The 21,570-nt window shown below is 53.0% G+C and overlaps 72 non-coding genes across 72 annotated transcripts; 28 read left to right on the top strand and 44 right to left on the bottom strand.

The window, feature by feature from the left end:
- Positions 1–172: 172 nt before the first annotated feature.
- On the bottom strand, positions 173–244 carry Trnad-guc. Its single transcript has one exon. It is a non-coding gene; the product is annotated as a tRNA-Asp (tRNA).
- A 107-nt stretch (positions 245–351) lies between these two features.
- Trnad-guc lies at positions 352–423 on the bottom strand. Its single transcript has one exon. It is a non-coding gene; the product is annotated as a tRNA-Asp (tRNA).
- Positions 424–530: 107 nt separating this feature from the next.
- Positions 531–622, bottom strand: Trnai-uau. Its single transcript is given in 2 exon segments — positions 531–566; positions 585–622. It is a non-coding gene; the product is annotated as a tRNA-Ile (tRNA).
- Positions 623–1,000: 378 nt separating this feature from the next.
- Trnar-acg lies at positions 1,001–1,073 on the top strand. The gene has a single exon. It is a non-coding gene; the product is annotated as a tRNA-Arg (tRNA).
- Positions 1,074–1,360: 287 nt separating this feature from the next.
- Trnam-cau lies at positions 1,361–1,432 on the top strand. The gene has a single exon. It is a non-coding gene; the product is annotated as a tRNA-Met (tRNA).
- A 245-nt stretch (positions 1,433–1,677) lies between these two features.
- Positions 1,678–1,749, bottom strand: Trnad-guc. The gene has a single exon. It is a non-coding gene; the product is annotated as a tRNA-Asp (tRNA).
- A 107-nt stretch (positions 1,750–1,856) lies between these two features.
- On the bottom strand, positions 1,857–1,928 carry Trnad-guc. Its single transcript has one exon. It is a non-coding gene; the product is annotated as a tRNA-Asp (tRNA).
- Positions 1,929–2,035: 107 nt separating this feature from the next.
- Trnai-uau lies at positions 2,036–2,127 on the bottom strand. Its single transcript is given in 2 exon segments — positions 2,036–2,071; positions 2,090–2,127. It is a non-coding gene; the product is annotated as a tRNA-Ile (tRNA).
- Positions 2,128–2,505: 378 nt separating this feature from the next.
- On the top strand, positions 2,506–2,578 carry Trnar-acg. Its single transcript has one exon. It is a non-coding gene; the product is annotated as a tRNA-Arg (tRNA).
- Positions 2,579–2,865: 287 nt separating this feature from the next.
- Positions 2,866–2,937, top strand: Trnam-cau. Its single transcript has one exon. It is a non-coding gene; the product is annotated as a tRNA-Met (tRNA).
- A 245-nt stretch (positions 2,938–3,182) lies between these two features.
- Positions 3,183–3,254, bottom strand: Trnad-guc. Its single transcript has one exon. It is a non-coding gene; the product is annotated as a tRNA-Asp (tRNA).
- Positions 3,255–3,361: 107 nt separating this feature from the next.
- On the bottom strand, positions 3,362–3,433 carry Trnad-guc. Its single transcript has one exon. It is a non-coding gene; the product is annotated as a tRNA-Asp (tRNA).
- Positions 3,434–3,540: 107 nt separating this feature from the next.
- Trnai-uau lies at positions 3,541–3,632 on the bottom strand. The gene is given in 2 exon segments: positions 3,541–3,576; positions 3,595–3,632. It is a non-coding gene; the product is annotated as a tRNA-Ile (tRNA).
- A 378-nt stretch (positions 3,633–4,010) lies between these two features.
- Trnar-acg lies at positions 4,011–4,083 on the top strand. The gene has a single exon. It is a non-coding gene; the product is annotated as a tRNA-Arg (tRNA).
- A 287-nt stretch (positions 4,084–4,370) lies between these two features.
- On the top strand, positions 4,371–4,442 carry Trnam-cau. The gene has a single exon. It is a non-coding gene; the product is annotated as a tRNA-Met (tRNA).
- A 245-nt stretch (positions 4,443–4,687) lies between these two features.
- On the bottom strand, positions 4,688–4,759 carry Trnad-guc. The gene has a single exon. It is a non-coding gene; the product is annotated as a tRNA-Asp (tRNA).
- A 107-nt stretch (positions 4,760–4,866) lies between these two features.
- On the bottom strand, positions 4,867–4,938 carry Trnad-guc. Its single transcript has one exon. It is a non-coding gene; the product is annotated as a tRNA-Asp (tRNA).
- A 107-nt stretch (positions 4,939–5,045) lies between these two features.
- Trnai-uau lies at positions 5,046–5,137 on the bottom strand. The gene is given in 2 exon segments: positions 5,046–5,081; positions 5,100–5,137. It is a non-coding gene; the product is annotated as a tRNA-Ile (tRNA).
- A 378-nt stretch (positions 5,138–5,515) lies between these two features.
- Positions 5,516–5,588, top strand: Trnar-acg. The gene has a single exon. It is a non-coding gene; the product is annotated as a tRNA-Arg (tRNA).
- A 287-nt stretch (positions 5,589–5,875) lies between these two features.
- Trnam-cau lies at positions 5,876–5,947 on the top strand. Its single transcript has one exon. It is a non-coding gene; the product is annotated as a tRNA-Met (tRNA).
- A 245-nt stretch (positions 5,948–6,192) lies between these two features.
- On the bottom strand, positions 6,193–6,264 carry Trnad-guc. Its single transcript has one exon. It is a non-coding gene; the product is annotated as a tRNA-Asp (tRNA).
- A 107-nt stretch (positions 6,265–6,371) lies between these two features.
- On the bottom strand, positions 6,372–6,443 carry Trnad-guc. Its single transcript has one exon. It is a non-coding gene; the product is annotated as a tRNA-Asp (tRNA).
- A 107-nt stretch (positions 6,444–6,550) lies between these two features.
- Trnai-uau lies at positions 6,551–6,642 on the bottom strand. Its single transcript is given in 2 exon segments — positions 6,551–6,586; positions 6,605–6,642. It is a non-coding gene; the product is annotated as a tRNA-Ile (tRNA).
- Positions 6,643–7,020: 378 nt separating this feature from the next.
- On the top strand, positions 7,021–7,093 carry Trnar-acg. Its single transcript has one exon. It is a non-coding gene; the product is annotated as a tRNA-Arg (tRNA).
- Positions 7,094–7,380: 287 nt separating this feature from the next.
- Positions 7,381–7,452, top strand: Trnam-cau. The gene has a single exon. It is a non-coding gene; the product is annotated as a tRNA-Met (tRNA).
- A 245-nt stretch (positions 7,453–7,697) lies between these two features.
- Trnad-guc lies at positions 7,698–7,769 on the bottom strand. Its single transcript has one exon. It is a non-coding gene; the product is annotated as a tRNA-Asp (tRNA).
- Positions 7,770–7,876: 107 nt separating this feature from the next.
- Positions 7,877–7,948, bottom strand: Trnad-guc. Its single transcript has one exon. It is a non-coding gene; the product is annotated as a tRNA-Asp (tRNA).
- A 107-nt stretch (positions 7,949–8,055) lies between these two features.
- On the bottom strand, positions 8,056–8,147 carry Trnai-uau. Its single transcript is given in 2 exon segments — positions 8,056–8,091; positions 8,110–8,147. It is a non-coding gene; the product is annotated as a tRNA-Ile (tRNA).
- Positions 8,148–8,525: 378 nt separating this feature from the next.
- Trnar-acg lies at positions 8,526–8,598 on the top strand. Its single transcript has one exon. It is a non-coding gene; the product is annotated as a tRNA-Arg (tRNA).
- Positions 8,599–8,885: 287 nt separating this feature from the next.
- On the top strand, positions 8,886–8,957 carry Trnam-cau. The gene has a single exon. It is a non-coding gene; the product is annotated as a tRNA-Met (tRNA).
- A 245-nt stretch (positions 8,958–9,202) lies between these two features.
- Trnad-guc lies at positions 9,203–9,274 on the bottom strand. The gene has a single exon. It is a non-coding gene; the product is annotated as a tRNA-Asp (tRNA).
- Positions 9,275–9,381: 107 nt separating this feature from the next.
- Positions 9,382–9,453, bottom strand: Trnad-guc. The gene has a single exon. It is a non-coding gene; the product is annotated as a tRNA-Asp (tRNA).
- A 107-nt stretch (positions 9,454–9,560) lies between these two features.
- Trnai-uau lies at positions 9,561–9,652 on the bottom strand. Its single transcript is given in 2 exon segments — positions 9,561–9,596; positions 9,615–9,652. It is a non-coding gene; the product is annotated as a tRNA-Ile (tRNA).
- Positions 9,653–10,030: 378 nt separating this feature from the next.
- Trnar-acg lies at positions 10,031–10,103 on the top strand. The gene has a single exon. It is a non-coding gene; the product is annotated as a tRNA-Arg (tRNA).
- A 287-nt stretch (positions 10,104–10,390) lies between these two features.
- On the top strand, positions 10,391–10,462 carry Trnam-cau. The gene has a single exon. It is a non-coding gene; the product is annotated as a tRNA-Met (tRNA).
- Positions 10,463–10,707: 245 nt separating this feature from the next.
- On the bottom strand, positions 10,708–10,779 carry Trnad-guc. The gene has a single exon. It is a non-coding gene; the product is annotated as a tRNA-Asp (tRNA).
- Positions 10,780–10,886: 107 nt separating this feature from the next.
- Positions 10,887–10,958, bottom strand: Trnad-guc. The gene has a single exon. It is a non-coding gene; the product is annotated as a tRNA-Asp (tRNA).
- Positions 10,959–11,065: 107 nt separating this feature from the next.
- Positions 11,066–11,157, bottom strand: Trnai-uau. The gene is given in 2 exon segments: positions 11,066–11,101; positions 11,120–11,157. It is a non-coding gene; the product is annotated as a tRNA-Ile (tRNA).
- Positions 11,158–11,535: 378 nt separating this feature from the next.
- Trnar-acg lies at positions 11,536–11,608 on the top strand. The gene has a single exon. It is a non-coding gene; the product is annotated as a tRNA-Arg (tRNA).
- A 287-nt stretch (positions 11,609–11,895) lies between these two features.
- Positions 11,896–11,967, top strand: Trnam-cau. The gene has a single exon. It is a non-coding gene; the product is annotated as a tRNA-Met (tRNA).
- A 245-nt stretch (positions 11,968–12,212) lies between these two features.
- Positions 12,213–12,284, bottom strand: Trnad-guc. Its single transcript has one exon. It is a non-coding gene; the product is annotated as a tRNA-Asp (tRNA).
- A 107-nt stretch (positions 12,285–12,391) lies between these two features.
- Positions 12,392–12,463, bottom strand: Trnad-guc. Its single transcript has one exon. It is a non-coding gene; the product is annotated as a tRNA-Asp (tRNA).
- Positions 12,464–12,570: 107 nt separating this feature from the next.
- Positions 12,571–12,662, bottom strand: Trnai-uau. The gene is given in 2 exon segments: positions 12,571–12,606; positions 12,625–12,662. It is a non-coding gene; the product is annotated as a tRNA-Ile (tRNA).
- Positions 12,663–13,040: 378 nt separating this feature from the next.
- On the top strand, positions 13,041–13,113 carry Trnar-acg. The gene has a single exon. It is a non-coding gene; the product is annotated as a tRNA-Arg (tRNA).
- A 287-nt stretch (positions 13,114–13,400) lies between these two features.
- On the top strand, positions 13,401–13,472 carry Trnam-cau. The gene has a single exon. It is a non-coding gene; the product is annotated as a tRNA-Met (tRNA).
- A 245-nt stretch (positions 13,473–13,717) lies between these two features.
- Positions 13,718–13,789, bottom strand: Trnad-guc. The gene has a single exon. It is a non-coding gene; the product is annotated as a tRNA-Asp (tRNA).
- A 107-nt stretch (positions 13,790–13,896) lies between these two features.
- Positions 13,897–13,968, bottom strand: Trnad-guc. The gene has a single exon. It is a non-coding gene; the product is annotated as a tRNA-Asp (tRNA).
- Positions 13,969–14,075: 107 nt separating this feature from the next.
- Trnai-uau lies at positions 14,076–14,167 on the bottom strand. The gene is given in 2 exon segments: positions 14,076–14,111; positions 14,130–14,167. It is a non-coding gene; the product is annotated as a tRNA-Ile (tRNA).
- A 378-nt stretch (positions 14,168–14,545) lies between these two features.
- On the top strand, positions 14,546–14,618 carry Trnar-acg. Its single transcript has one exon. It is a non-coding gene; the product is annotated as a tRNA-Arg (tRNA).
- A 287-nt stretch (positions 14,619–14,905) lies between these two features.
- On the top strand, positions 14,906–14,977 carry Trnam-cau. The gene has a single exon. It is a non-coding gene; the product is annotated as a tRNA-Met (tRNA).
- A 245-nt stretch (positions 14,978–15,222) lies between these two features.
- Trnad-guc lies at positions 15,223–15,294 on the bottom strand. Its single transcript has one exon. It is a non-coding gene; the product is annotated as a tRNA-Asp (tRNA).
- Positions 15,295–15,401: 107 nt separating this feature from the next.
- On the bottom strand, positions 15,402–15,473 carry Trnad-guc. The gene has a single exon. It is a non-coding gene; the product is annotated as a tRNA-Asp (tRNA).
- A 107-nt stretch (positions 15,474–15,580) lies between these two features.
- Trnai-uau lies at positions 15,581–15,672 on the bottom strand. The gene is given in 2 exon segments: positions 15,581–15,616; positions 15,635–15,672. It is a non-coding gene; the product is annotated as a tRNA-Ile (tRNA).
- A 378-nt stretch (positions 15,673–16,050) lies between these two features.
- Positions 16,051–16,123, top strand: Trnar-acg. The gene has a single exon. It is a non-coding gene; the product is annotated as a tRNA-Arg (tRNA).
- A 287-nt stretch (positions 16,124–16,410) lies between these two features.
- Trnam-cau lies at positions 16,411–16,482 on the top strand. The gene has a single exon. It is a non-coding gene; the product is annotated as a tRNA-Met (tRNA).
- A 245-nt stretch (positions 16,483–16,727) lies between these two features.
- On the bottom strand, positions 16,728–16,799 carry Trnad-guc. Its single transcript has one exon. It is a non-coding gene; the product is annotated as a tRNA-Asp (tRNA).
- A 107-nt stretch (positions 16,800–16,906) lies between these two features.
- Positions 16,907–16,978, bottom strand: Trnad-guc. The gene has a single exon. It is a non-coding gene; the product is annotated as a tRNA-Asp (tRNA).
- Positions 16,979–17,085: 107 nt separating this feature from the next.
- Trnai-uau lies at positions 17,086–17,177 on the bottom strand. The gene is given in 2 exon segments: positions 17,086–17,121; positions 17,140–17,177. It is a non-coding gene; the product is annotated as a tRNA-Ile (tRNA).
- Positions 17,178–17,555: 378 nt separating this feature from the next.
- Positions 17,556–17,628, top strand: Trnar-acg. The gene has a single exon. It is a non-coding gene; the product is annotated as a tRNA-Arg (tRNA).
- Positions 17,629–17,915: 287 nt separating this feature from the next.
- On the top strand, positions 17,916–17,987 carry Trnam-cau. Its single transcript has one exon. It is a non-coding gene; the product is annotated as a tRNA-Met (tRNA).
- Positions 17,988–18,232: 245 nt separating this feature from the next.
- Trnad-guc lies at positions 18,233–18,304 on the bottom strand. Its single transcript has one exon. It is a non-coding gene; the product is annotated as a tRNA-Asp (tRNA).
- A 107-nt stretch (positions 18,305–18,411) lies between these two features.
- On the bottom strand, positions 18,412–18,483 carry Trnad-guc. The gene has a single exon. It is a non-coding gene; the product is annotated as a tRNA-Asp (tRNA).
- A 107-nt stretch (positions 18,484–18,590) lies between these two features.
- Positions 18,591–18,682, bottom strand: Trnai-uau. Its single transcript is given in 2 exon segments — positions 18,591–18,626; positions 18,645–18,682. It is a non-coding gene; the product is annotated as a tRNA-Ile (tRNA).
- A 378-nt stretch (positions 18,683–19,060) lies between these two features.
- On the top strand, positions 19,061–19,133 carry Trnar-acg. The gene has a single exon. It is a non-coding gene; the product is annotated as a tRNA-Arg (tRNA).
- Positions 19,134–19,420: 287 nt separating this feature from the next.
- Positions 19,421–19,492, top strand: Trnam-cau. Its single transcript has one exon. It is a non-coding gene; the product is annotated as a tRNA-Met (tRNA).
- Positions 19,493–19,737: 245 nt separating this feature from the next.
- On the bottom strand, positions 19,738–19,809 carry Trnad-guc. The gene has a single exon. It is a non-coding gene; the product is annotated as a tRNA-Asp (tRNA).
- Positions 19,810–19,916: 107 nt separating this feature from the next.
- On the bottom strand, positions 19,917–19,988 carry Trnad-guc. Its single transcript has one exon. It is a non-coding gene; the product is annotated as a tRNA-Asp (tRNA).
- Positions 19,989–20,095: 107 nt separating this feature from the next.
- Trnai-uau lies at positions 20,096–20,187 on the bottom strand. The gene is given in 2 exon segments: positions 20,096–20,131; positions 20,150–20,187. It is a non-coding gene; the product is annotated as a tRNA-Ile (tRNA).
- Positions 20,188–20,565: 378 nt separating this feature from the next.
- On the top strand, positions 20,566–20,638 carry Trnar-acg. Its single transcript has one exon. It is a non-coding gene; the product is annotated as a tRNA-Arg (tRNA).
- A 287-nt stretch (positions 20,639–20,925) lies between these two features.
- Trnam-cau lies at positions 20,926–20,997 on the top strand. The gene has a single exon. It is a non-coding gene; the product is annotated as a tRNA-Met (tRNA).
- Positions 20,998–21,242: 245 nt separating this feature from the next.
- Positions 21,243–21,314, bottom strand: Trnad-guc. The gene has a single exon. It is a non-coding gene; the product is annotated as a tRNA-Asp (tRNA).
- Positions 21,315–21,421: 107 nt separating this feature from the next.
- Trnad-guc lies at positions 21,422–21,493 on the bottom strand. The gene has a single exon. It is a non-coding gene; the product is annotated as a tRNA-Asp (tRNA).
- Positions 21,494–21,570: the final 77 nt, after the last annotated feature.

Raw genomic sequence — 21,570 nt, 5'->3', positions numbered from 1 at the left:
GCGTTAACAGCATTCCCCGCAATTCTGAAATGTGAAGAATGCGAGAACCACTTCCTAAGTTGTAGCATTTTTTAAGATTTTGCGCCAACTACACTCCACGATCGCAAAGTTAATGCTCTTACGACCCACATACGCGCAACACTCGAACAGGGTTGTGAGATAAAAATCGCATCTCCCCGGCGGGGAATCGAACCCCGGTCTCCCGCGTGACAGGCGGGGATACTAACCACTATACTACCGAGGATGCGCTGTAGACAGGTGCCTGTGTGCGAGAGATATGGTGCTAGTAGCCGCAAACGACCTACACTAAGTTCAGCGAGTGATAGAGCAGCAATTAAAAATCGGATGTGCCTCCCCGGCGGGGAATCGAACCCCGGTCTCCCGCGTGACAGGCGGGGATACTAACCACTATACTACCGAGGAAGACGCAGCTAGCGTCTCGAATGCACAATTATGTTACTCAAATAGCTGATACATCTCAAACCTAGCCTCCTGTTGCTGTCAGAGACAGCTGCTAAGAAATAAAAGTATGCCCCAGGTGAGGCTCGAACTCACAACCCCGGCATTGCTCACGGCTACTGCCTTATAAGTACCGTGCGCTAACCAATTGCGCCACTGGGGCTACAACAGAGTGCTTTCAGTTAGCGGTATTCACTTTGCTGCAAACCAGTGGTGGCCACAGAAACATACGATCGCCACCTGATGCCATACTGCGACTTTGGCACCTGACTACCAATGCTTCGTGCTATTCTTGTTTCATATGCTACGCTTACATGCACATCAACCGGCTCTCGTCGTCGAGAAAACGTGGGAAAACGCGCGCCTTGCCTTCTGCTACCTGTCGAACAGCGAGAGCAGATGCGTGGCAAGCTCTAAGCTCTGCAGGCGCACTGCGGCCACGCAGCTGCACGAAAGGTACCTTCCTTGGGAGCTTGCTCAGCCATGGAGAACACGTTTCTTAGCGAATTGCACTTGTCTCGTAGAAAGAAATGCTGCCACTGGCCCTGTGGCGCAACGGATAACGCGTCTGACTACGGATCAGAAGATTCCAGGTTCGAATCCTGGCAGGGTCGGCGTTTTGTTAGTTGCCGACGCGTAGCTGGGCAGTGGATTTCGTATGTCGCCGCACCGTGGAGTGCTTTGTTGCTCCTGTGCATCTCGCAGCTGCATGTCGAGTCGATCGTGGTAAATATCGCTGCCTGCAAGCGTCAGCGTAGCGTCAGTCGAGCAAAGTCGAGACAAGTCAAGCTGAGAGCTGTAGGAGATGATACGCAATTAAATACAGGCGTGTGAAAGCGACGCAGACAACACTTTCCAAGTGTCCCACGTCACGTGGCGAAGAGCCGGCGCTACCCCAGGCAGCAGAGTGGCGCAGTGGAAGCGTGCTGGGCCCATAACCCAGAGGTCCGTGGATCGAAACCACGCTCTGCTAAAATTATTTCTTTTGCGGACTGTGCCGAGCTCGATTATTACGCCCACAGCGTCGGCTGGGGTGCTTTGATACAGCGTTAACAGCATTCCCCGCAATTCTGAAATGTGAAGAATGCGAGAACCACTTCCTAAGTTGTAGCATTTTTTAAGATTTTGCGCCAACTACACTCCACGATCGCAAAGTTAATGCTCTTACGACCCACATACGCGCAACACTCGAACAGGGTTGTGAGATAAAAATCGCATCTCCCCGGCGGGGAATCGAACCCCGGTCTCCCGCGTGACAGGCGGGGATACTAACCACTATACTACCGAGGATGCGCTGTAGACAGGTGCCTGTGTGCGAGAGATATGGTGCTAGTAGCCGCAAACGACCTACACTAAGTTCAGCGAGTGATAGAGCAGCAATTAAAAATCGGATGTGCCTCCCCGGCGGGGAATCGAACCCCGGTCTCCCGCGTGACAGGCTGGGATACTAACCACTATACTACCGAGGAAGACGCAGCTAGCGTCTCGAATGCACAATTATGTTACTCAAATAGCTGATACATCTCAAACCTAGCCTCCTGTTGCTGTCAGAGACAGCTGCTAAGAAATAAAAGTATGCCCCAGGTGAGGCTCGAACTCACAACCCCGGCATTGCACACGGCTACTGCCTTATAAGTACCGTGCGCTAACCAATTGCGCCACTGGGGCTACAACAGAGTGCTTTCAGTTAGCGGTATTCACTTTGCTGCAAACCAGTGGTGGCCACAGAAACATACGATCGCCACCTGATGCCATACTGCGACTTTGGCACCTGACTACCAATGCTTCGTGCTATTCTTGTTTCATATGCTACGCTTACATGCACATCAACCGGCTCTCGTCGTCGAGAAAACGTGGGAAAACGCGCGCCTTGCCTTCTGCTACCTGTCGAACAGCGAGAGCAGATGCGTGGCAAGCTCTAAGCTCTGCAGGCGCACTGCGGCCACGCAGCTGCACGAAAGGTACCTTCCTTGGGAGCTTGCTCAGCCATGGAGAACACGTTTCTTAGCGAATTGCACTTGTCTCGTAGAAAGAAATGCTGCCACTGGCCCTGTGGCGCAACGGATAACGCGTCTGACTACGGATCAGAAGATTCCAGGTTCGAATCCTGGCAGGGTCGGCGTTTTGTTAGTTGCCGACGCGTAGCTGGGCAGTGGATTTCGTATGTCGCCGCACCGTGGAGTGCTTTGTTGCTCCTGTGCATCTCGCAGCTGCATGTCGAGTCGATCGTGGTAAATATCGCTGCCTGCAAGCGTCAGCGTAGCGTCAGTCGAGCAAAGTCGAGACAAGTCAAGCTGAGAGCTGTAGGAGATGATACGCAATTAAATACAGGCGTGTGAAAGCGACGCAGACAACACTTTCCAAGTGTCCCACGTCACGTGGCGAAGAGCCGGCGCTACCCCAGGCAGCAGAGTGGCGCAGTGGAAGCGTGCTGGGCCCATAACCCAGAGGTCCGTGGATCGAAACCACGCTCTGCTAAAATTATTTCTTTTGCGGACTGTGCCGAGCTCGATTATTACGCCCACAGCGTCGGCTGGGGTGCTTTGATACAGCGTTAACAGCATTCCCCGCAATTCTGAAATGTGAAGAATGCGAGAACCACTTCCTAAGTTGTAGCATTTTTTAAGATTTTGCGCCAACTACACTCCACGATCGCAAAGTTAATGCTCTTACGACCCACATACGCGCAACACTCGAACAGGGTTGTGAGATAAAAATCGCATCTCCCCGGCGGGGAATCGAACCCCGGTCTCCCGCGTGACAGGCGGGGATACTAACCACTATACTACCGAGGATGCGCTGTAGACAGGTGCCTGTGTGCGAGAGATATGGTGCTAGTAGCCGCAAACGACCTACACTAAGTTCAGCGAGTGATAGAGCAGTAATTAAAAATCGGATGTGCCTCCCCGGCGGGGAATCGAACCCCGGTCTCCCGCGTGACAGGCGGGGATACTAACCACTATACTACCGAGGAAGACGCAGCTAGCGTCTCGAATGCACAATTATGTTACTCAAATAGCTGATACATCTCAAACCTAGCCTCCTGTTGCTGTCAGAGACAGCTGCTAAGAAATAAAAGTATGCCCCAGGTGAGGCTCGAACTCACAACCCCGGCATTGCACACGGCTACTGCCTTATAAGTACCGTGCGCTAACCAATTGCGCCACTGGGGCTACAACAGAGTGCTTTCAGTTAGCGGTATTCACTTTGCTGCAAACCAGTGGTGGCCACAGAAACATACGATCGCCACCTGATGCCATACTGCGACTTTGGCACCTGACTACCAATGCTTCGTGCTATTCTTGTTTCATATGCTACGCTTACATGCACATCAACCGGCTCTCGTCGTCGAGAAAACGTGGGAAAACGCGCGCCTTGCCTTCTGCTACCTGTCGAACAGCGAGAGCAGATGCGTGGCAAGCTCTAAGCTCTGCAGGCGCACTGCGGCCACGCAGCTGCACGAAAGGTACCTTCCTTGGGAGCTTGCTCAGCCATGGAGAACACGTTTCTTAGCGAATTGCACTTGTCTCGTAGAAAGAAATGCTGCCACTGGCCCTGTGGCGCAACGGATAACGCGTCTGACTACGGATCAGAAGATTCCAGGTTCGAATCCTGGCAGGGTCGGCGTTTTGTTAGTTGCCGACGCGTAGCTGGGCAGTGGATTTCGTATGTCGCCGCACCGTGGAGTGCTTTGTTGCTCCTGTGCATCTCGCAGCTGCATGTCGAGTCGATCGTGGTAAATATCGCTGCCTGCAAGCGTCAGCGTAGCGTCAGTCGAGCAAAGTCGAGACAAGTCAAGCTGAGAGCTGTAGGAGATGATACGCAATTAAATACAGGCGTGTGAAAGCGACGCAGACAACACTTTCCAAGTGTCCCACGTCACGTGGCGAAGAGCCGGCGCTACCCCAGGCAGCAGAGTGGCGCAGTGGAAGCGTGCTGGGCCCATAACCCAGAGGTCCGTGGATCGAAACCACGCTCTGCTAAAATTATTTCTTTTGCGGACTGTGCCGAGCTCGATTATTACGCCCACAGCGTCGGCTGGGGTGCTTTGATACAGCGTTAACAGCATTCCCCGCAATTCTGAAATGTGAAGAATGCGAGAACCACTTCCTAAGTTGTAGCATTTTTTAAGATTTTGCGCCAACTACACTCCACGATCGCAAAGTTAATGCTCTTACGACCCACATACGCGCAACACTCGAACAGGGTTGTGAGATAAAAATCGCATCTCCCCGGCGGGGAATCGAACCCCGGTCTCCCGCGTGACAGGCGGGGATACTAACCACTATACTACCGAGGATGCGCTGTAGACAGGTGCCTGTGTGCGAGAGATATGGTGCTAGTAGCCGCAAACGACCTACACTAAGTTCAGCGAGTGATAGAGCAGCAATTAAAAATCGGATGTGCCTCCCCGGCGGGGAATCGAACCCCGGTCTCCCGCGTGACAGGCGGGGATACTAACCACTATACTACCGAGGAAGACGCAGCTAGCGTCTCGAATGCACAATTATGTTACTCAAATAGCTGATACATCTCAAACCTAGCCTCCTGTTGCTGTCAGAGACAGCTGCTAAGAAATAAAAGTATGCCCCAGGTGAGGCTCGAACTCACAACCCCGGCATTGCTCACGGCTACTGCCTTATAAGTACCGTGCGCTAACCAATTGCGCCACTGGTGCTACAACAGAGTGCTTTCAGTTAGCGGTATTCACTTTGCTGCAAACCAGTGGTGGCCACAGAAACATACGATCGCCACCTGATGCCATACTGCGACTTTGGCACCTGACTACCAATGCTTCGTGCTATTCTTGTTTCATATGCTACGCTTACATGCACATCAACCGGCTCTCGTCGTCGAGAAAACGTGGGAAAACGCGCGCCTTGCCTTCTGCTACCTGTCAAACAGCGAGAGCAGATGCGTGGCAAGCTCTAAGCTCTGCAGGCGCACTGCGGCCACGCAGCTGCACGAAAGGTACCTTCCTTGGGAGCTTGCTCAGCCATGGAGAACACGTTTCTTAGCGAATTGCACTTGTCTCGTAGAAAGAAATGCTGCCACTGGCCCTGTGGCGCAACGGATAACGCGTCTGACTACGGATCAGAAGATTCCAGGTTCGAATCCTGGCAGGGTCGGCGTTTTGTTAGTTGCCGACGCGTAGCTGGGCAGTGGATTTCGTATGTCGCCGCACCGTGGAGTGCTTTGTTGCTCCTGTGCATCTCGCAGCTGCATGTCGAGTCGATCGTGGTAAATATCGCTGCCTGCAAGCGTCAGCGTAGCGTCAGTCGAGCAAAGTCGAGACAAGTCAAGCTGAGAGCTGTAGGAGATGATACGCAATTAAATACAGGCGTGTGAAAGCGACGCAGACAACACTTTCCAAGTGTCCCACGTCACGTGGCGAAGAGCCGGCGCTACCCCAGGCAGCAGAGTGGCGCAGTGGAAGCGTGCTGGGCCCATAACCCAGAGGTCCGTGGATCGAAACCACGCTCTGCTAAAATTATTTCTTTTGCGGACTGTGCCGAGCTCGATTATTACGCCCACAGCGTCGGCTGGGGTGCTTTGATACAGCGTTAACAGCATTCCCCGCAATTCTGAAATGTGAAGAATGCGAGAACCACTTCCTAAGTTGTAGCATTTTTTAAGATTTTGCGCCAACTACACTCCACGATCGCAAAGTTAATGCTCTTACGACCCACATACGCGCAACACTCGAACAGGGTTGTGAGATAAAAATCGCATCTCCCCGGCGGGGAATCGAACCCCGGTCTCCCGCGTGACAGGCGGGGATACTAACCACTATACTACCGAGGATGCGCTGTAGACAGGTGCCTGTGTGCGAGAGATATGGTGCTAGTAGCCGCAAACGACCTACACTAAGTTCAGCGAGTGATAGAGCAGCAATTAAAAATCGGATGTGCCTCCCCGGCGGGGAATCGAACCCCGGTCTCCCGCGTGACAGGCGGGGATACTAACCACTATACTACCGAGGAAGACGCAGCTAGCGTCTCGAATGCACAATTATGTTACTCAAATAGCTGATACATCTCAAACCTAGCCTCCTGTTGCTGTCAGAGACAGCTGCTAAGAAATAAAAGTGTGCCCCAGGTGAGGCTCGAACTCACAACCCCGGCATTGCTCACGGCTACTGCCTTATAAGTACCGTGCGCTAACCAATTGCGCCACTGGGGCTACAACAGAGTGCTTTCAGTTAGCGGTATTCACTTTGCTGCAAACCAGTGGTGGCCACAGAAACATACGATCGCCACCTGATGCCATACTGCGACTTTGGCACCTGACTACCAATGCTTCGTGCTATTCTTGTTTCATATGCTACGCTTACATGCACATCAACCGGCTCTCGTCGTCGAGAAAACGTGGGAAAACGCGCGCCTTGCCTTCTGCTACCTGTCGAACAGCGAGAGCAGATGCGTGGCAAGCTCTAAGCTCTGCAGGCGCACTGCGGCCACGCAGCTGCACGAAAGGTACCTTCCTTGGGAGCTTGCTCAGCCATGGAGAACACGTTTCTTAGCGAATTGCACTTGTCTCGTAGAAAGAAATGCTGCCACTGGCCCTGTGGCGCAACGGATAACGCGTCTGACTACGGATCAGAAGATTCCAGGTTCGAATCCTGGCAGGGTCGGCGTTTTGTTAGTTGCCGACGCGTAGCTGGGCAGTGGATTTCGTATGTCGCCGCACCGTGGAGTGCTTTGTTGCTCCTGTGCATCTCGCAGCTGCATGTCGAGTCGATCGTGGTAAATATCGCTGCCTGCAAGCGTCAGCGTAGCGTCAGTCGAGCAAAGTCGAGACAAGTCAAGCTGAGAGCTGTAGGAGATGATACGCAATTAAATACAGGCGTGTGAAAGCGACGCAGACAACACTTTCCAAGTGTCCCACGTCACGTGGCGAAGAGCCGGCGCTACCCCAGGCAGCAGAGTGGCGCAGTGGAAGCGTGCTGGGCCCATAACCCAGAGGTCCGTGGATCGAAACCACGCTCTGCTAAAATTATTTCTTTTGCGGACTGTGCCGAGCTCGATTATTACGCCCACAGCGTCGGCTGGGGTGCTTTGATACAGCGTTAACAGCATTCCCCGCAATTCTGAAATGTGAAGAATGCGAGAACCACTTCCTAAGTTGTAGCATTTTTTAAGATTTTGCGCCAACTACACTCCACGATCGCAAAGTTAATGCTCTTACGACCCACATACGCGCAACACTCGAACAGGGTTGTGAGATAAAAATCGCATCTCCCCGGCGGGGAATCGAACCCCGGTCTCCCGCGTGACAGGCGGGGATACTAACCACTATACTACCGAGGATGCGCTGTAGACAGGTGCCTGTGTGCGAGAGATATGGTGCTAGTAGCCGCAAACGACCTACACTAAGTTCAGCGAGTGATAGAGCAGCAATTAAAAATCGGATGTGCCTCCCCGGCGGGGAATCGAACCCCGGTCTCCCGCGTGACAGGCGGGGATACTAACCACTATACTACCGAGGAAGACGCAGCTAGCGTCTCGAATGCACAATTATGTTACTCAAATAGCTGATACATCTCAAACCTAGCCTCCTGTTGCTGTCAGAGACAGCTGCTAAGAAATAAAAGTATGCCCCAGGTGAGGCTCGAACTCACAACCCCGGCATTGCTCACGGCTACTGCCTTATAAGTACCGTGCGCTAACCAATTGCGCCACTGGGGCTACAACAGAGTGCTTTCAGTTAGCGGTATTCACTTTGCTGCAAACCAGTGGTGGCCACAGAAACATACGATCGCCACCTGATGCCATACTGCGACTTTGGCACCTGACTACCAATGCTTCGTGCTATTCTTGTTTCATATGCTACGCTTACATGCACATCAACCGGCTCTCGTCGTCGAGAAAACGTGGGAAAACGCGCGCCTTGCCTTCTGCTACCTGTCAAACAGCGAGAGCAGATGCGTGGCAAGCTCTAAGCTCTGCAGGCGCACTGCGGCCACGCAGCTGCACGAAAGGTACCTTCCTTGGGAGCTTGCTCAGCCATGGAGAACACGTTTCTTAGCGAATTGCACTTGTCTCGTAGAAAGAAATGCTGCCACTGGCCCTGTGGCGCAACGGATAACGCGTCTGACTACGGATCAGAAGATTCCAGGTTCGAATCCTGGCAGGGTCGGCGTTTTGTTAGTTGCCGACGCGTAGCTGGGCAGTGGATTTCGTATGTCGCCGCACCGTGGAGTGCTTTGTTGCTCCTGTGCATCTCGCAGCTGCATGTCGAGTCGATCGTGGTAAATATCGCTGCCTGCAAGCGTCAGCGTAGCGTCAGTCGAGCAAAGTCGAGACAAGTCAAGCTGAGAGCTGTAGGAGATGATACGCAATTAAATACAGGCGTGTGAAAGCGACGCAGACAACACTTTCCAAGTGTCCCACGTCACGTGGCGAAGAGCCGGCGCTACCCCAGGCAGCAGAGTGGCGCAGTGGAAGCGTGCTGGGCCCATAACCCAGAGGTCCGTGGATCGAAACCACGCTCTGCTAAAATTATTTCTTTTGCGGACTGTGCCGAGCTCGATTATTACGCCCACAGCGTCGGCTGGGGTGCTTTGATACAGCGTTAACAGCATTCCCCGCAATTCTGAAATGTGAAGAATGCGAGAACCACTTCCTAAGTTGTAGCATTTTTTAAGATTTTGCGCCAACTACACTCCACGATCGCAAAGTTAATGCTCTTACGACCCACATACGCGCAACACTCGAACAGGGTTGTGAGATAAAAATCGCATCTCCCCGGCGGGGAATCGAACCCCGGTCTCCCGCGTGACAGGCGGGGATACTAACCACTATACTACCGAGGATGCGCTGTAGACAGGTGCCTGTGTGCGAGAGATATGGTGCTAGTAGCCGCAAACGACCTACACTAAGTTCAGCGAGTGATAGAGCAGCAATTAAAAATCGGATGTGCCTCCCCGGCGGGGAATCGAACCCCGGTCTCCCGCGTGACAGGCGGGGATACTAACCACTATACTACCGAGGAAGACGCAGCTAGCGTCTCGAATGCACAATTATGTTACTCAAATAGCTGATACATCTCAAACCTAGCCTCCTGTTGCTGTCAGAGACAGCTGCTAAGAAATAAAAGTGTGCCCCAGGTGAGGCTCGAACTCACAACCCCGGCATTGCTCACGGCTACTGCCTTATAAGTACCGTGCGCTAACCAATTGCGCCACTGGGGCTACAACAGAGTGCTTTCAGTTAGCGGTATTCACTTTGCTGCAAACCAGTGGTGGCCACAGAAACATACGATCGCCACCTGATGCCATACTGCGACTTTGGCACCTGACTACCAATGCTTCGTGCTATTCTTGTTTCATATGCTACGCTTACATGCACATCAACCGGCTCTCGTCGTCGAGAAAACGTGGGAAAACGCGCGCCTTGCCTTCTGCTACCTGTCGAACAGCGAGAGCAGATGCGTGGCAAGCTCTAAGCTCTGCAGGCGCACTGCGGCCACGCAGCTGCACGAAAGGTACCTTCCTTGGGAGCTTGCTCAGCCATGGAGAACACGTTTCTTAGCGAATTGCACTTGTCTCGTAGAAAGAAATGCTGCCACTGGCCCTGTGGCGCAACGGATAACGCGTCTGACTACGGATCAGAAGATTCCAGGTTCGAATCCTGGCAGGGTCGGCGTTTTGTTAGTTGCCGACGCGTAGCTGGGCAGTGGATTTCGTATGTCGCCGCACCGTGGAGTGCTTTGTTGCTCCTGTGCATCTCGCAGCTGCATGTCGAGTCGATCGTGGTAAATATCGCTGCCTGCAAGCGTCAGCGTAGCGTCAGTCGAGCAAAGTCGAGACAAGTCAAGCTGAGAGCTGTAGGAGATGATACGCAATTAAATACAGGCGTGTGAAAGCGACGCAGACAACACTTTCCAAGTGTCCCACGTCACGTGGCGAAGAGCCGGCGCTACCCCAGGCAGCAGAGTGGCGCAGTGGAAGCGTGCTGGGCCCATAACCCAGAGGTCCGTGGATCGAAACCACGCTCTGCTAAAATTATTTCTTTTGCGGACTGTGCCGAGCTCGATTATTACGCCCACAGCGTCGGCTGGGGTGCTTTGATACAGCGTTAACAGCATTCCCCGCAATTCTGAAATGTGAAGAATGCGAGAACCACTTCCTAAGTTGTAGCATTTTTTAAGATTTTGCGCCAACTACACTCCACGATCGCAAAGTTAATGCTCTTACGACCCACATACGCGCAACACTCGAACAGGGTTGTGAGATAAAAATCGCATCTCCCCGGCGGGGAATCGAACCCCGGTCTCCCGCGTGACAGGCGGGGATACTAACCACTATACTACCGAGGATGCGCTGTAGACAGGTGCCTGTGTGCGAGAGATATGGTGCTAGTAGCCGCAAACGACCTACACTAAGTTCAGCGAGTGATAGAGCAGCAATTAAAAATCGGATGTGCCTCCCCGGCGGGGAATCGAACCCCGGTCTCCCGCGTGACAGGCGGGGATACTAACCACTATACTACCGAGGAAGACGCAGCTAGCGTCTCGAATGCACAATTATGTTACTCAAATAGCTGATACATCTCAAACCTAGCCTCCTGTTGCTGTCAGAGACAGCTGCTAAGAAATAAAAGTATGCCCCAGGTGAGGCTCGAACTCACAACCCCGGCATTGCTCACGGCTACTGCCTTATAAGTACCGTGCGCTAACCAATTGCGCCACTGGGGCTACAACAGAGTGCTTTCAGTTAGCGGTATTCACTTTGCTGCAAACCAGTGGTGGCCACAGAAACATACGATCGCCACCTGATGCCATACTGCGACTTTGGCACCTGACTACCAATGCTTCGTGCTATTCTTGTTTCATATGCTACGCTTACATGCACATCAACCGGCTCTCGTCGTCGAGAAAACGTGGGAAAACGCGCGCCTTGCCTTCTGCTACCTGTCGAACAGCGAGAGCAGATGCGTGGCAAGCTCTAAGCTCTGCAGGCGCACTGCGGCCACGCAGCTGCACGAAAGGTACCTTCCTTGGGAGCTTGCTCAGCCATGGAGAACACGTTTCTTAGCGAATTGCACTTGTCTCGTAGAAAGAAATGCTGCCACTGGCCCTGTGGCGCAACGGATAACGCGTCTGACTACGGATCAGAAGATTCCAGGTTCGAATCCTGGCAGGGTCGGCGTTTTGTTAGTTGCCGACGCGTAGCTGGGCAGTGGATTTCGTATGTCGCCGCACCGTGGAGTGCTTTGTTGCTCCTGTGCATCTCGCAGCTGCATGTCGAGTCGATCGTGGTAAATATCGCTGCCTGCAAGCGTCAGCGTAGCGTCAGTCGAGCAAAGTCGAGACAAGTCAAGCTGAGAGCTGTAGGAGATGATACGCAATTAAATACAGGCGTGTGAAAGCGACGCAGACAACACTTTCCAAGTGTCCCACGTCACGTGGCGAAGAGCCGGCGCTACCCCAGGCAGCAGAGTGGCGCAGTGGAAGCGTGCTGGGCCCATAACCCAGAGGTCCGTGGATCGAAACCACGCTCTGCTAAAATTATTTCTTTTGCGGACTGTGCCGAGCTCGATTATTACGCCCACAGCGTCGGCTGGGGTGCTTTGATACAGCGTTAACAGCATTCCCCGCAATTCTGAAATGTGAAGAATGCGAGAACCACTTCCTAAGTTGTAGCATTTTTTAAGATTTTGCGCCAACTACACTCCACGATCGCAAAGTTAATGCTCTTACGACCCACATACGCGCAACACTCGAACAGGGTTGTGAGATAAAAATCGCATCTCCCCGGCGGGGAATCGAACCCCGGTCTCCCGCGTGACAGGCGGGGATACTAACCACTATACTACCGAGGATGCGCTGTAGACAGGTGCCTGTGTGCGAGAGATATGGTGCTAGTAGCCGCAAACGACCTACACTAAGTTCAGCGAGTGATAGAGCAGCAATTAAAAATCGGATGTGCCTCCCCGGCGGGGAATCGAACCCCGGTCTCCCGCGTGACAGGCGGGGATACTAACCACTATACTACCGAGGAAGACGCAGCTAGCGTCTCGAATGCACAATTATGTTACTCAAATAGCTGATACATCTCAAACCTAGCCTCCTGTTGCTGTCAGAGACAGCTGCTAAGAAATAAAAGTATGCCCCAGGTGAGGCTCGAACTCACAACCCCGGCATTGCACACGGCTACTGCCTTATAAGTACCGTGCGCTAACCAATTGCGCCACTGGGGCTACAACAGAGTGCTTTCAGTTAGCGGTATTCACTTTGCTGCAAACCAGTGGTGGCCACAGAAACATACGATCGCCACCTGATGCCATACTGCGACTTTGGCACCTGACTACCAATGCTTCGTGCTATTCTTGTTTCATATGCTACGCTTACATGCACATCAACCGGCTCTCGTCGTCGAGAAAACGTGGGAAAACGCGCGCCTTGCCTTCTGCTACCTGTCGAACAGCGAGAGCAGATGCGTGGCAAGCTCTAAGCTCTGCAGGCGCACTGCGGCCACGCAGCTGCACGAAAGGTACCTTCCTTGGGAGCTTGCTCAGCCATGGAGAACACGTTTCTTAGCGAATTGCACTTGTCTCGTAGAAAGAAATGCTGCCACTGGCCCTGTGGCGCAACGGATAACGCGTCTGACTACGGATCAGAAGATTCCAGGTTCGAATCCTGGCAGGGTCGGCGTTTTGTTAGTTGCCGACGCGTAGCTGGGCAGTGGATTTCGTATGTCGCCGCACCGTGGAGTGCTTTGTTGCTCCTGTGCATCTCGCAGCTGCATGTCGAGTCGATCGTGGTAAATATCGCTGCCTGCAAGCGTCAGCGTAGCGTCAGTCGAGCAAAGTCGAGACAAGTCAAGCTGAGAGCTGTAGGAGATGATACGCAATTAAATACAGGCGTGTGAAAGCGACGCAGACAACACTTTCCAAGTGTCCCACGTCACGTGGCGAAGAGCCGGCGCTACCCCAGGCAGCAGAGTGGCGCAGTGGAAGCGTGCTGGGCCCATAACCCAGAGGTCCGTGGATCGAAACCACGCTCTGCTAAAATTATTTCTTTTGCGGACTGTGCCGAGCTCGATTATTACGCCCACAGCGTCGGCTGGGGTGCTTTGATACAGCGTTAACAGCATTCCCCGCAATTCTGAAATGTGAAGAATGCGAGAACCACTTCCTAAGTTGTAGCATTTTTTAAGATTTTGCGCCAACTACACTCCACGATCGCAAAGTTAATGCTCTTACGACCCACATACGCGCAACACTCGAACAGGGTTGTGAGATAAAAATCGCATCTCCCCGGCGGGGAATCGAACCCCGGTCTCCCGCGTGACAGGCGGGGATACTAACCACTATACTACCGAGGATGCGCTGTAGACAGGTGCCTGTGTGCGAGAGATATGGTGCTAGTAGCCGCAAACGACCTACACTAAGTTCAGCGAGTGATAGAGCAGCAATTAAAAATCGGATGTGCCTCCCCGGCGGGGAATCGAACCCCGGTCTCCCGCGTGACAGGCGGGGATACCAACCACTATACTACCGAGGAAGACGCAGCTAGCGTCTCGAATGCACAATTATGTTACTCAAATAGCTGATACATCTCAAACCTAGCCTCCTGTTGCTGTCAGAGACAGCTGCTAAGAAATAAAAGTATGCCCCAGGTGAGGCTCGAACTCACAACCCCGGCATTGCACACGGCTACTGCCTTATAAGTACCGTGCGCTAACCAATTGCGCCACTGGGGCTACAACAGAGTGCTTTCAGTTAGCGGTATTCACTTTGCTGCAAACCAGTGGTGGCCACAGAAACATACGATCGCCACCTGATGCCATACTGCGACTTTGGCACCTGACTACCAATGCTTCGTGCTATTCTTGTTTCATATGCTACGCTTACATGCACATCAACCGGCTCTCGTCGTCGAGAAAACGTGGGAAAACGCGCGCCTTGCCTTCTGCTACCTGTCGAACAGCGAGAGCAGATGCGTGGCAAGCTCTAAGCTCTGCAGGCGCACTGCGGCCACGCAGCTGCACGAAAGGTACCTTCCTTGGGAGCTTGCTCAGCCATGGAGAACACGTTTCTTAGCGAATTGCACTTGTCTCGTAGAAAGAAATGCTGCCACTGGCCCTGTGGCGCAACGGATAACGCGTCTGACTACGGATCAGAAGATTCCAGGTTCGAATCCTGGCAGGGTCGGCGTTTTGTTAGTTGCCGACGCGTAGCTGGGCAGTGGATTTCGTATGTCGCCGCACCGTGGAGTGCTTTGTTGCTCCTGTGCATCTCGCAGCTGCATGTCGAGTCGATCGTGGTAAATATCGCTGCCTGCAAGCGTCAGCGTAGCGTCAGTCGAGCAAAGTCGAGACAAGTCAAGCTGAGAGCTGTAGGAGATGATACGCAATTAAATACAGGCGTGTGAAAGCGACGCAGACAACACTTTCCAAGTGTCCCACGTCACGTGGCGAAGAGCCGGCGCTACCCCAGGCAGCAGAGTGGCGCAGTGGAAGCGTGCTGGGCCCATAACCCAGAGGTCCGTGGATCGAAACCACGCTCTGCTAAAATTATTTCTTTTGCGGACTGTGCCGAGCTCGATTATTACGCCCACAGCGTCGGCTGGGGTGCTTTGATACAGCGTTAACAGCATTCCCCGCAATTCTGAAATGTGAAGAATGCGAGAACCACTTCCTAAGTTGTAGCATTTTTTAAGATTTTGCGCCAACTACACTCCACGATCGCAAAGTTAATGCTCTTACGACCCACATACGCGCAACACTCGAACAGGGTTGTGAGATAAAAATCGCATCTCCCCGGCGGGGAATCGAACCCCGGTCTCCCGCGTGACAGGCGGGGATACTAACCACTATACTACCGAGGATGCGCTGTAGACAGGTGCCTGTGTGCGAGAGATATGGTGCTAGTAGCCGCAAACGACCTACACTAAGTTCAGCGAGTGATAGAGCAGCAATTAAAAATCGGATGTGCCTCCCCGGCGGGGAATCGAACCCCGGTCTCCCGCGTGACAGGCGGGGATACTAACCACTATACTACCGAGGAAGACGCAGCTAGCGTCTCGAATGCACAATTATGTTACTCAAATAGCTGATACATCTCAAACCTAGCCTCCTGTTGCTGTCAGAGACAGCTGCTAAGAAATAAAAGTATGCCCCAGGTGAGGCTCGAACTCACAACCCCGGCATTGCACACGGCTACTGCCTTATAAGTACCGTGCGCTAACCAATTGCGCCACTGGGGCTACAACAGAGTGCTTTCAGTTAGCGGTATTCACTTTGCTGCAAACCTGTGGTGGCCACAGAAACATACGATCGCCACCTGATGCCATACTGCGACTTTGGCACCTGACTACCAATGCTTCGTGCTATTCTTGTTTCATATGCTACGCTTACATGCACATCAACCGGCTCTCGTCGTCGAGAAAACGTGGGAAAACGCGCGCCTTGCCTTCTGCTACCTGTCGAACAGCGAGAGCAGATGCGTGGCAAGCTCTAAGCTCTGCAGGCGCACTGCGGCCACGCAGCTGCACGAAAGGTACCTTCCTTGGGAGCTTGCTCAGCCATGGAGAACACGTTTCTTAGCGAATTGCACTTGTCTCGTAGAAAGAAATGCTGCCACTGGCCCTGTGGCGCAACGGATAACGCGTCTGACTACGGATCAGAAGATTCCAGGTTCGAATCCTGGCAGGGTCGGCGTTTTGTTAGTTGCCGACGCGTAGCTGGGCAGTGGATTTCGTATGTCGCCGCACCGTGGAGTGCTTTGTTGCTCCTGTGCATCTCGCAGCTGCATGTCGAGTCGATCGTGGTAAATATCGCTGCCTGCAAGCGTCAGCGTAGCGTCAGTCGAGCAAAGTCGAGACAAGTCAAGCTGAGAGCTGTAGGAGATGATACGCAATTAAATACAGGCGTGTGAAAGCGACGCAGACAACACTTTCCAAGTGTCCCACGTCACGTGGCGAAGAGCCGGCGCTACCCCAGGCAGCAGAGTGGCGCAGTGGAAGCGTGCTGGGCCCATAACCCAGAGGTCCGTGGATCGAAACCACGCTCTGCTAAAATTATTTCTTTTGCGGACTGTGCCGAGCTCGATTATTACGCCCACAGCGTCGGCTGGGGTGCTTTGATACAGCGTTAACAGCATTCCCCGCAATTCTGAAATGTGAAGAATGCGAGAACCACTTCCTAAGTTGTAGCATTTTTTAAGATTTTGCGCCAACTACACTCCACGATCGCAAAGTTAATGCTCTTACGACCCACATACGCGCAACACTCGAACAGGGTTGTGAGATAAAAATCGCATCTCCCCGGCGGGGAATCGAACCCCGGTCTCCCGCGTGACAGGCGGGGATACTAACCACTATACTACCGAGGATGCGCTGTAGACAGGTGCCTGTGTGCGAGAGATATGGTGCTAGTAGCCGCAAACGACCTACACTAAGTTCAGCGAGTGATAGAGCAGCAATTAAAAATCGGATGTGCCTCCCCGGCGGGGAATCGAACCCCGGTCTCCCGCGTGACAGGCGGGGATACTAACCACTATACTACCGAGGAAGACGCAGCTAGCGTCTCGAATGCACAATTATGTTACTCAAATAGCTGATACATCTCAAACCTAGCCTCCTGTTGCTGTCAGAGACAGCTGCTAAGAAATAAAAGTATGCCCCAGGTGAGGCTCGAACTCACAACCCCGGCATTGCACACGGCTACTGCCTTATAAGTACCGTGCGCTAACCAATTGCGCCACTGGGGCTACAACAGAGTGCTTTCAGTTAGCGGTATTCACTTTGCTGCAAACCAGTGGTGGCCACAGAAACATACGATCGCCACCTGATGCCATACTGCGACTTTGGCACCTGACTACCAATGCTTCGTGCTATTCTTGTTTCATATGCTACGCTTACATGCACATCAACCGGCTCTCGTCGTCGAGAAAACGTGGGAAAACGCGCGCCTTGCCTTCTGCTACCTGTCGAACAGCGAGAGCAGATGCGTGGCAAGCTCTAAGCTCTGCAGGCGCACTGCGGCCACGCAGCTGCACGAAAGGTACCTTCCTTGGGAGCTTGCTCAGCCATGGAGAACACGTTTCTTAGCGAATTGCACTTGTCTCGTAGAAAGAAATGCTGCCACTGGCCCTGTGGCGCAACGGATAACGCGTCTGACTACGGATCAGAAGATTCCAGGTTCGAATCCTGGCAGGGTCGGCGTTTTGTTAGTTGCCGACGCGTAGCTGGGCAGTGGATTTCGTATGTCGCCGCACCGTGGAGTGCTTTGTTGCTCCTGTGCATCTCGCAGCTGCATGTCGAGTCGATCGTGGTAAATATCGCTGCCTGCAAGCGTCAGCGTAGCGTCAGTCGAGCAAAGTCGAGACAAGTCAAGCTGAGAGCTGTAGGAGATGATACGCAATTAAATACAGGCGTGTGAAAGCGACGCAGACAACACTTTCCAAGTGTCCCACGTCACGTGGCGAAGAGCCGGCGCTACCCCAGGCAGCAGAGTGGCGCAGTGGAAGCGTGCTGGGCCCATAACCCAGAGGTCCGTGGATCGAAACCACGCTCTGCTAAAATTATTTCTTTTGCGGACTGTGCCGAGCTCGATTATTACGCCCACAGCGTCGGCTGGGGTGCTTTGATACAGCGTTAACAGCATTCCCCGCAATTCTGAAATGTGAAGAATGCGAGAACCACTTCCTAAGTTGTAGCATTTTTTAAGATTTTGCGCCAACTACACTCCACGATCGCAAAGTTAATGCTCTTACGACCCACATACGCGCAACACTCGAACAGGGTTGTGAGATAAAAATCGCATCTCCCCGGCGGGGAATCGAACCCCGGTCTCCCGCGTGACAGGCGGGGATACTAACCACTATACTACCGAGGATGCGCTGTAGACAGGTGCCTGTGTGCGAGAGATATGGTGCTAGTAGCCGCAAACGACCTACACTAAGTTCAGCGAGTGATAGAGCAGCAATTAAAAATCGGATGTGCCTCCCCGGCGGGGAATCGAACCCCGGTCTCCCGCGTGACAGGCGGGGATACTAACCACTATACTACCGAGGAAGACGCAGCTAGCGTCTCGAATGCACAATTATGTTACTCAAATAGCTGATACATCTCAAACCTAGCCTCCTGTTGCTGTCAGAGACAGCTGCTAAGAAATAAAAGTATGCCCCAGGTGAGGCTCGAACTCACAACCCCGGCATTGCACACGGCTACTGCCTTATAAGTACCGTGCGCTAACCAATTGCGCCACTGGGGCTACAACAGAGTGCTTTCAGTTAGCGGTATTCACTTTGCTGCAAACCAGTGGTGGCCACAGAAACATACGATCGCCACCTGATGCCATACTGCGACTTTGGCACCTGACTACCAATGCTTCGTGCTATTCTTGTTTCATATGCTACGCTTACATGCACATCAACCGGCTCTCGTCGTCGAGAAAACGTGGGAAAACGCGCGCCTTGCCTTCTGCTACCTGTCGAACAGCGAGAGCAGATGCGTGGCAAGCTCTAAGCTCTGCAGGCGCACTGCGGCCACGCAGCTGCACGAAAGGTACCTTCCTTGGGAGCTTGCTCAGCCATGGAGAACACGTTTCTTAGCGAATTGCACTTGTCTCGTAGAAAGAAATGCTGCCACTGGCCCTGTGGCGCAACGGATAACGCGTCTGACTACGGATCAGAAGATTCCAGGTTCGAATCCTGGCAGGGTCGGCGTTTTGTTAGTTGCCGACGCGTAGCTGGGCAGTGGATTTCGTATGTCGCCGCACCGTGGAGTGCTTTGTTGCTCCTGTGCATCTCGCAGCTGCATGTCGAGTCGATCGTGGTAAATATCGCTGCCTGCAAGCGTCAGCGTAGCGTCAGTCGAGCAAAGTCGAGACAAGTCAAGCTGAGAGCTGTAGGAGATGATACGCAATTAAATACAGGCGTGTGAAAGCGACGCAGACAACACTTTCCAAGTGTCCCACGTCACGTGGCGAAGAGCCGGCGCTACCCCAGGCAGCAGAGTGGCGCAGTGGAAGCGTGCTGGGCCCATAACCCAGAGGTCCGTGGATCGAAACCACGCTCTGCTAAAATTATTTCTTTTGCGGACTGTGCCGAGCTCGATTATTACGCCCACAGCGTCGGCTGGGGTGCTTTGATACAGCGTTAACAGCATTCCCCGCAATTCTGAAATGTGAAGAATGCGAGAACCACTTCCTAAGTTGTAGCATTTTTTAAGATTTTGCGCCAACTACACTCCACGATCGCAAAGTTAATGCTCTTACGACCCACATACGCGCAACACTCGAACAGGGTTGTGAGATAAAAATCGCATCTCCCCGGCGGGGAATCGAACCCCGGTCTCCCGCGTGACAGGCGGGGATACTAACCACTATACTACCGAGGATGCGCTGTAGACAGGTGCCTGTGTGCGAGAGATATGGTGCTAGTAGCCGCAAACGACCTACACTAAGTTCAGCGAGTGATAGAGCAGCAATTAAAAATCGGATGTGCCTCCCCGGCGGGGAATCGAACCCCGGTCTCCCGCGTGACAGGCGGGGATACTAACCACTATACTACCGAGGAAGACGCAGCTAGCGTCTCGAATGCACAATTATGTTACTCAAATAGCTGATACATCTCAAACCTAGCCTCCTGTTGCTGTCAGAGACAGCTGCTAAGAAATAAAAGTATGCCCCAGGTGAGGCTCGAACTCACAACCCCGGCATTGCACACGGCTACTGCCTTATAAGTACCGTGCGCTAACCAATTGCGCCACTGGGGCTACAACAGAGTGCTTTCAGTTAGCGGTATTCACTTTGCTGCAAACCTGTGGTGGCCACAGAAACATACGATCGCCACCTGATGCCATACTGCGACTTTGGCACCTGACTACCAATGCTTCGTGCTATTCTTGTTTCATATGCTACGCTTACATGCACATCAACCGGCTCTCGTCGTCGAGAAAACGTGGGAAAACGCGCGCCTTGCCTTCTGCTACCTGTCGAACAGCGAGAGCAGATGCGTGGCAAGCTCTAAGCTCTGCAGGCGCACTGCGGCCACGCAGCTGCACGAAAGGTACCTTCCTTGGGAGCTTGCTCAGCCATGGAGAACACGTTTCTTAGCGAATTGCACTTGTCTCGTAGAAAGAAATGCTGCCACTGGCCCTGTGGCGCAACGGATAACGCGTCTGACTACGGATCAGAAGATTCCAGGTTCGAATCCTGGCAGGGTCGGCGTTTTGTTAGTTGCCGACGCGTAGCTGGGCAGTGGATTTCGTATGTCGCCGCACCGTGGAGTGCTTTGTTGCTCCTGTGCATCTCGCAGCTGCATGTCGAGTCGATCGTGGTAAATATCGCTGCCTGCAAGCGTCAGCGTAGCGTCAGTCGAGCAAAGTCGAGACAAGTCAAGCTGAGAGCTGTAGGAGATGATACGCAATTAAATACAGGCGTGTGAAAGCGACGCAGACAACACTTTCCAAGTGTCCCACGTCACGTGGCGAAGAGCCGGCGCTACCCCAGGCAGCAGAGTGGCGCAGTGGAAGCGTGCTGGGCCCATAACCCAGAGGTCCGTGGATCGAAACCACGCTCTGCTAAAATTATTTCTTTTGCGGACTGTGCCGAGCTCGATTATTACGCCCACAGCGTCGGCTGGGGTGCTTTGATACAGCGTTAACAGCATTCCCCGCAATTCTGAAATGTGAAGAATGCGAGAACCACTTCCTAAGTTGTAGCATTTTTTAAGATTTTGCGCCAACTACACTCCACGATCGCAAAGTTAATGCTCTTACGACCCACATACGCGCAACACTCGAACAGGGTTGTGAGATAAAAATCGCATCTCCCCGGCGGGGAATCGAACCCCGGTCTCCCGCGTGACAGGCGGGGATACTAACCACTATACTACCGAGGATGCGCTGTAGACAGGTGCCTGTGTGCGAGAGATATGGTGCTAGTAGCCGCAAACGACCTACACTAAGTTCAGCGAGTGATAGAGCAGCAATTAAAAATCGGATGTGCCTCCCCGGCGGGGAATCGAACCCCGGTCTCCCGCGTGACAGGCGGGGATACTAACCACTATACTACCGAGGAAGACGCAGCTAGCGTCTCGAATGCACAATTATGTTACTCAAATAGCTGATACATCTCAAACCTAGCCTCCTGTTGCT

This window comes from Schistocerca americana, unplaced genomic scaffold, assembly GCF_021461395.2.
Source record: "Schistocerca americana isolate TAMUIC-IGC-003095 unplaced genomic scaffold, iqSchAmer2.1 HiC_scaffold_282, whole genome shotgun sequence".
Lineage (NCBI taxonomy): Eukaryota > Metazoa > Arthropoda > Insecta > Orthoptera > Acrididae > Schistocerca > Schistocerca americana.
Note: the sequence above shows the minus strand (reverse complement) of the source record. Positions and strands in the feature narration are given on the sequence as shown.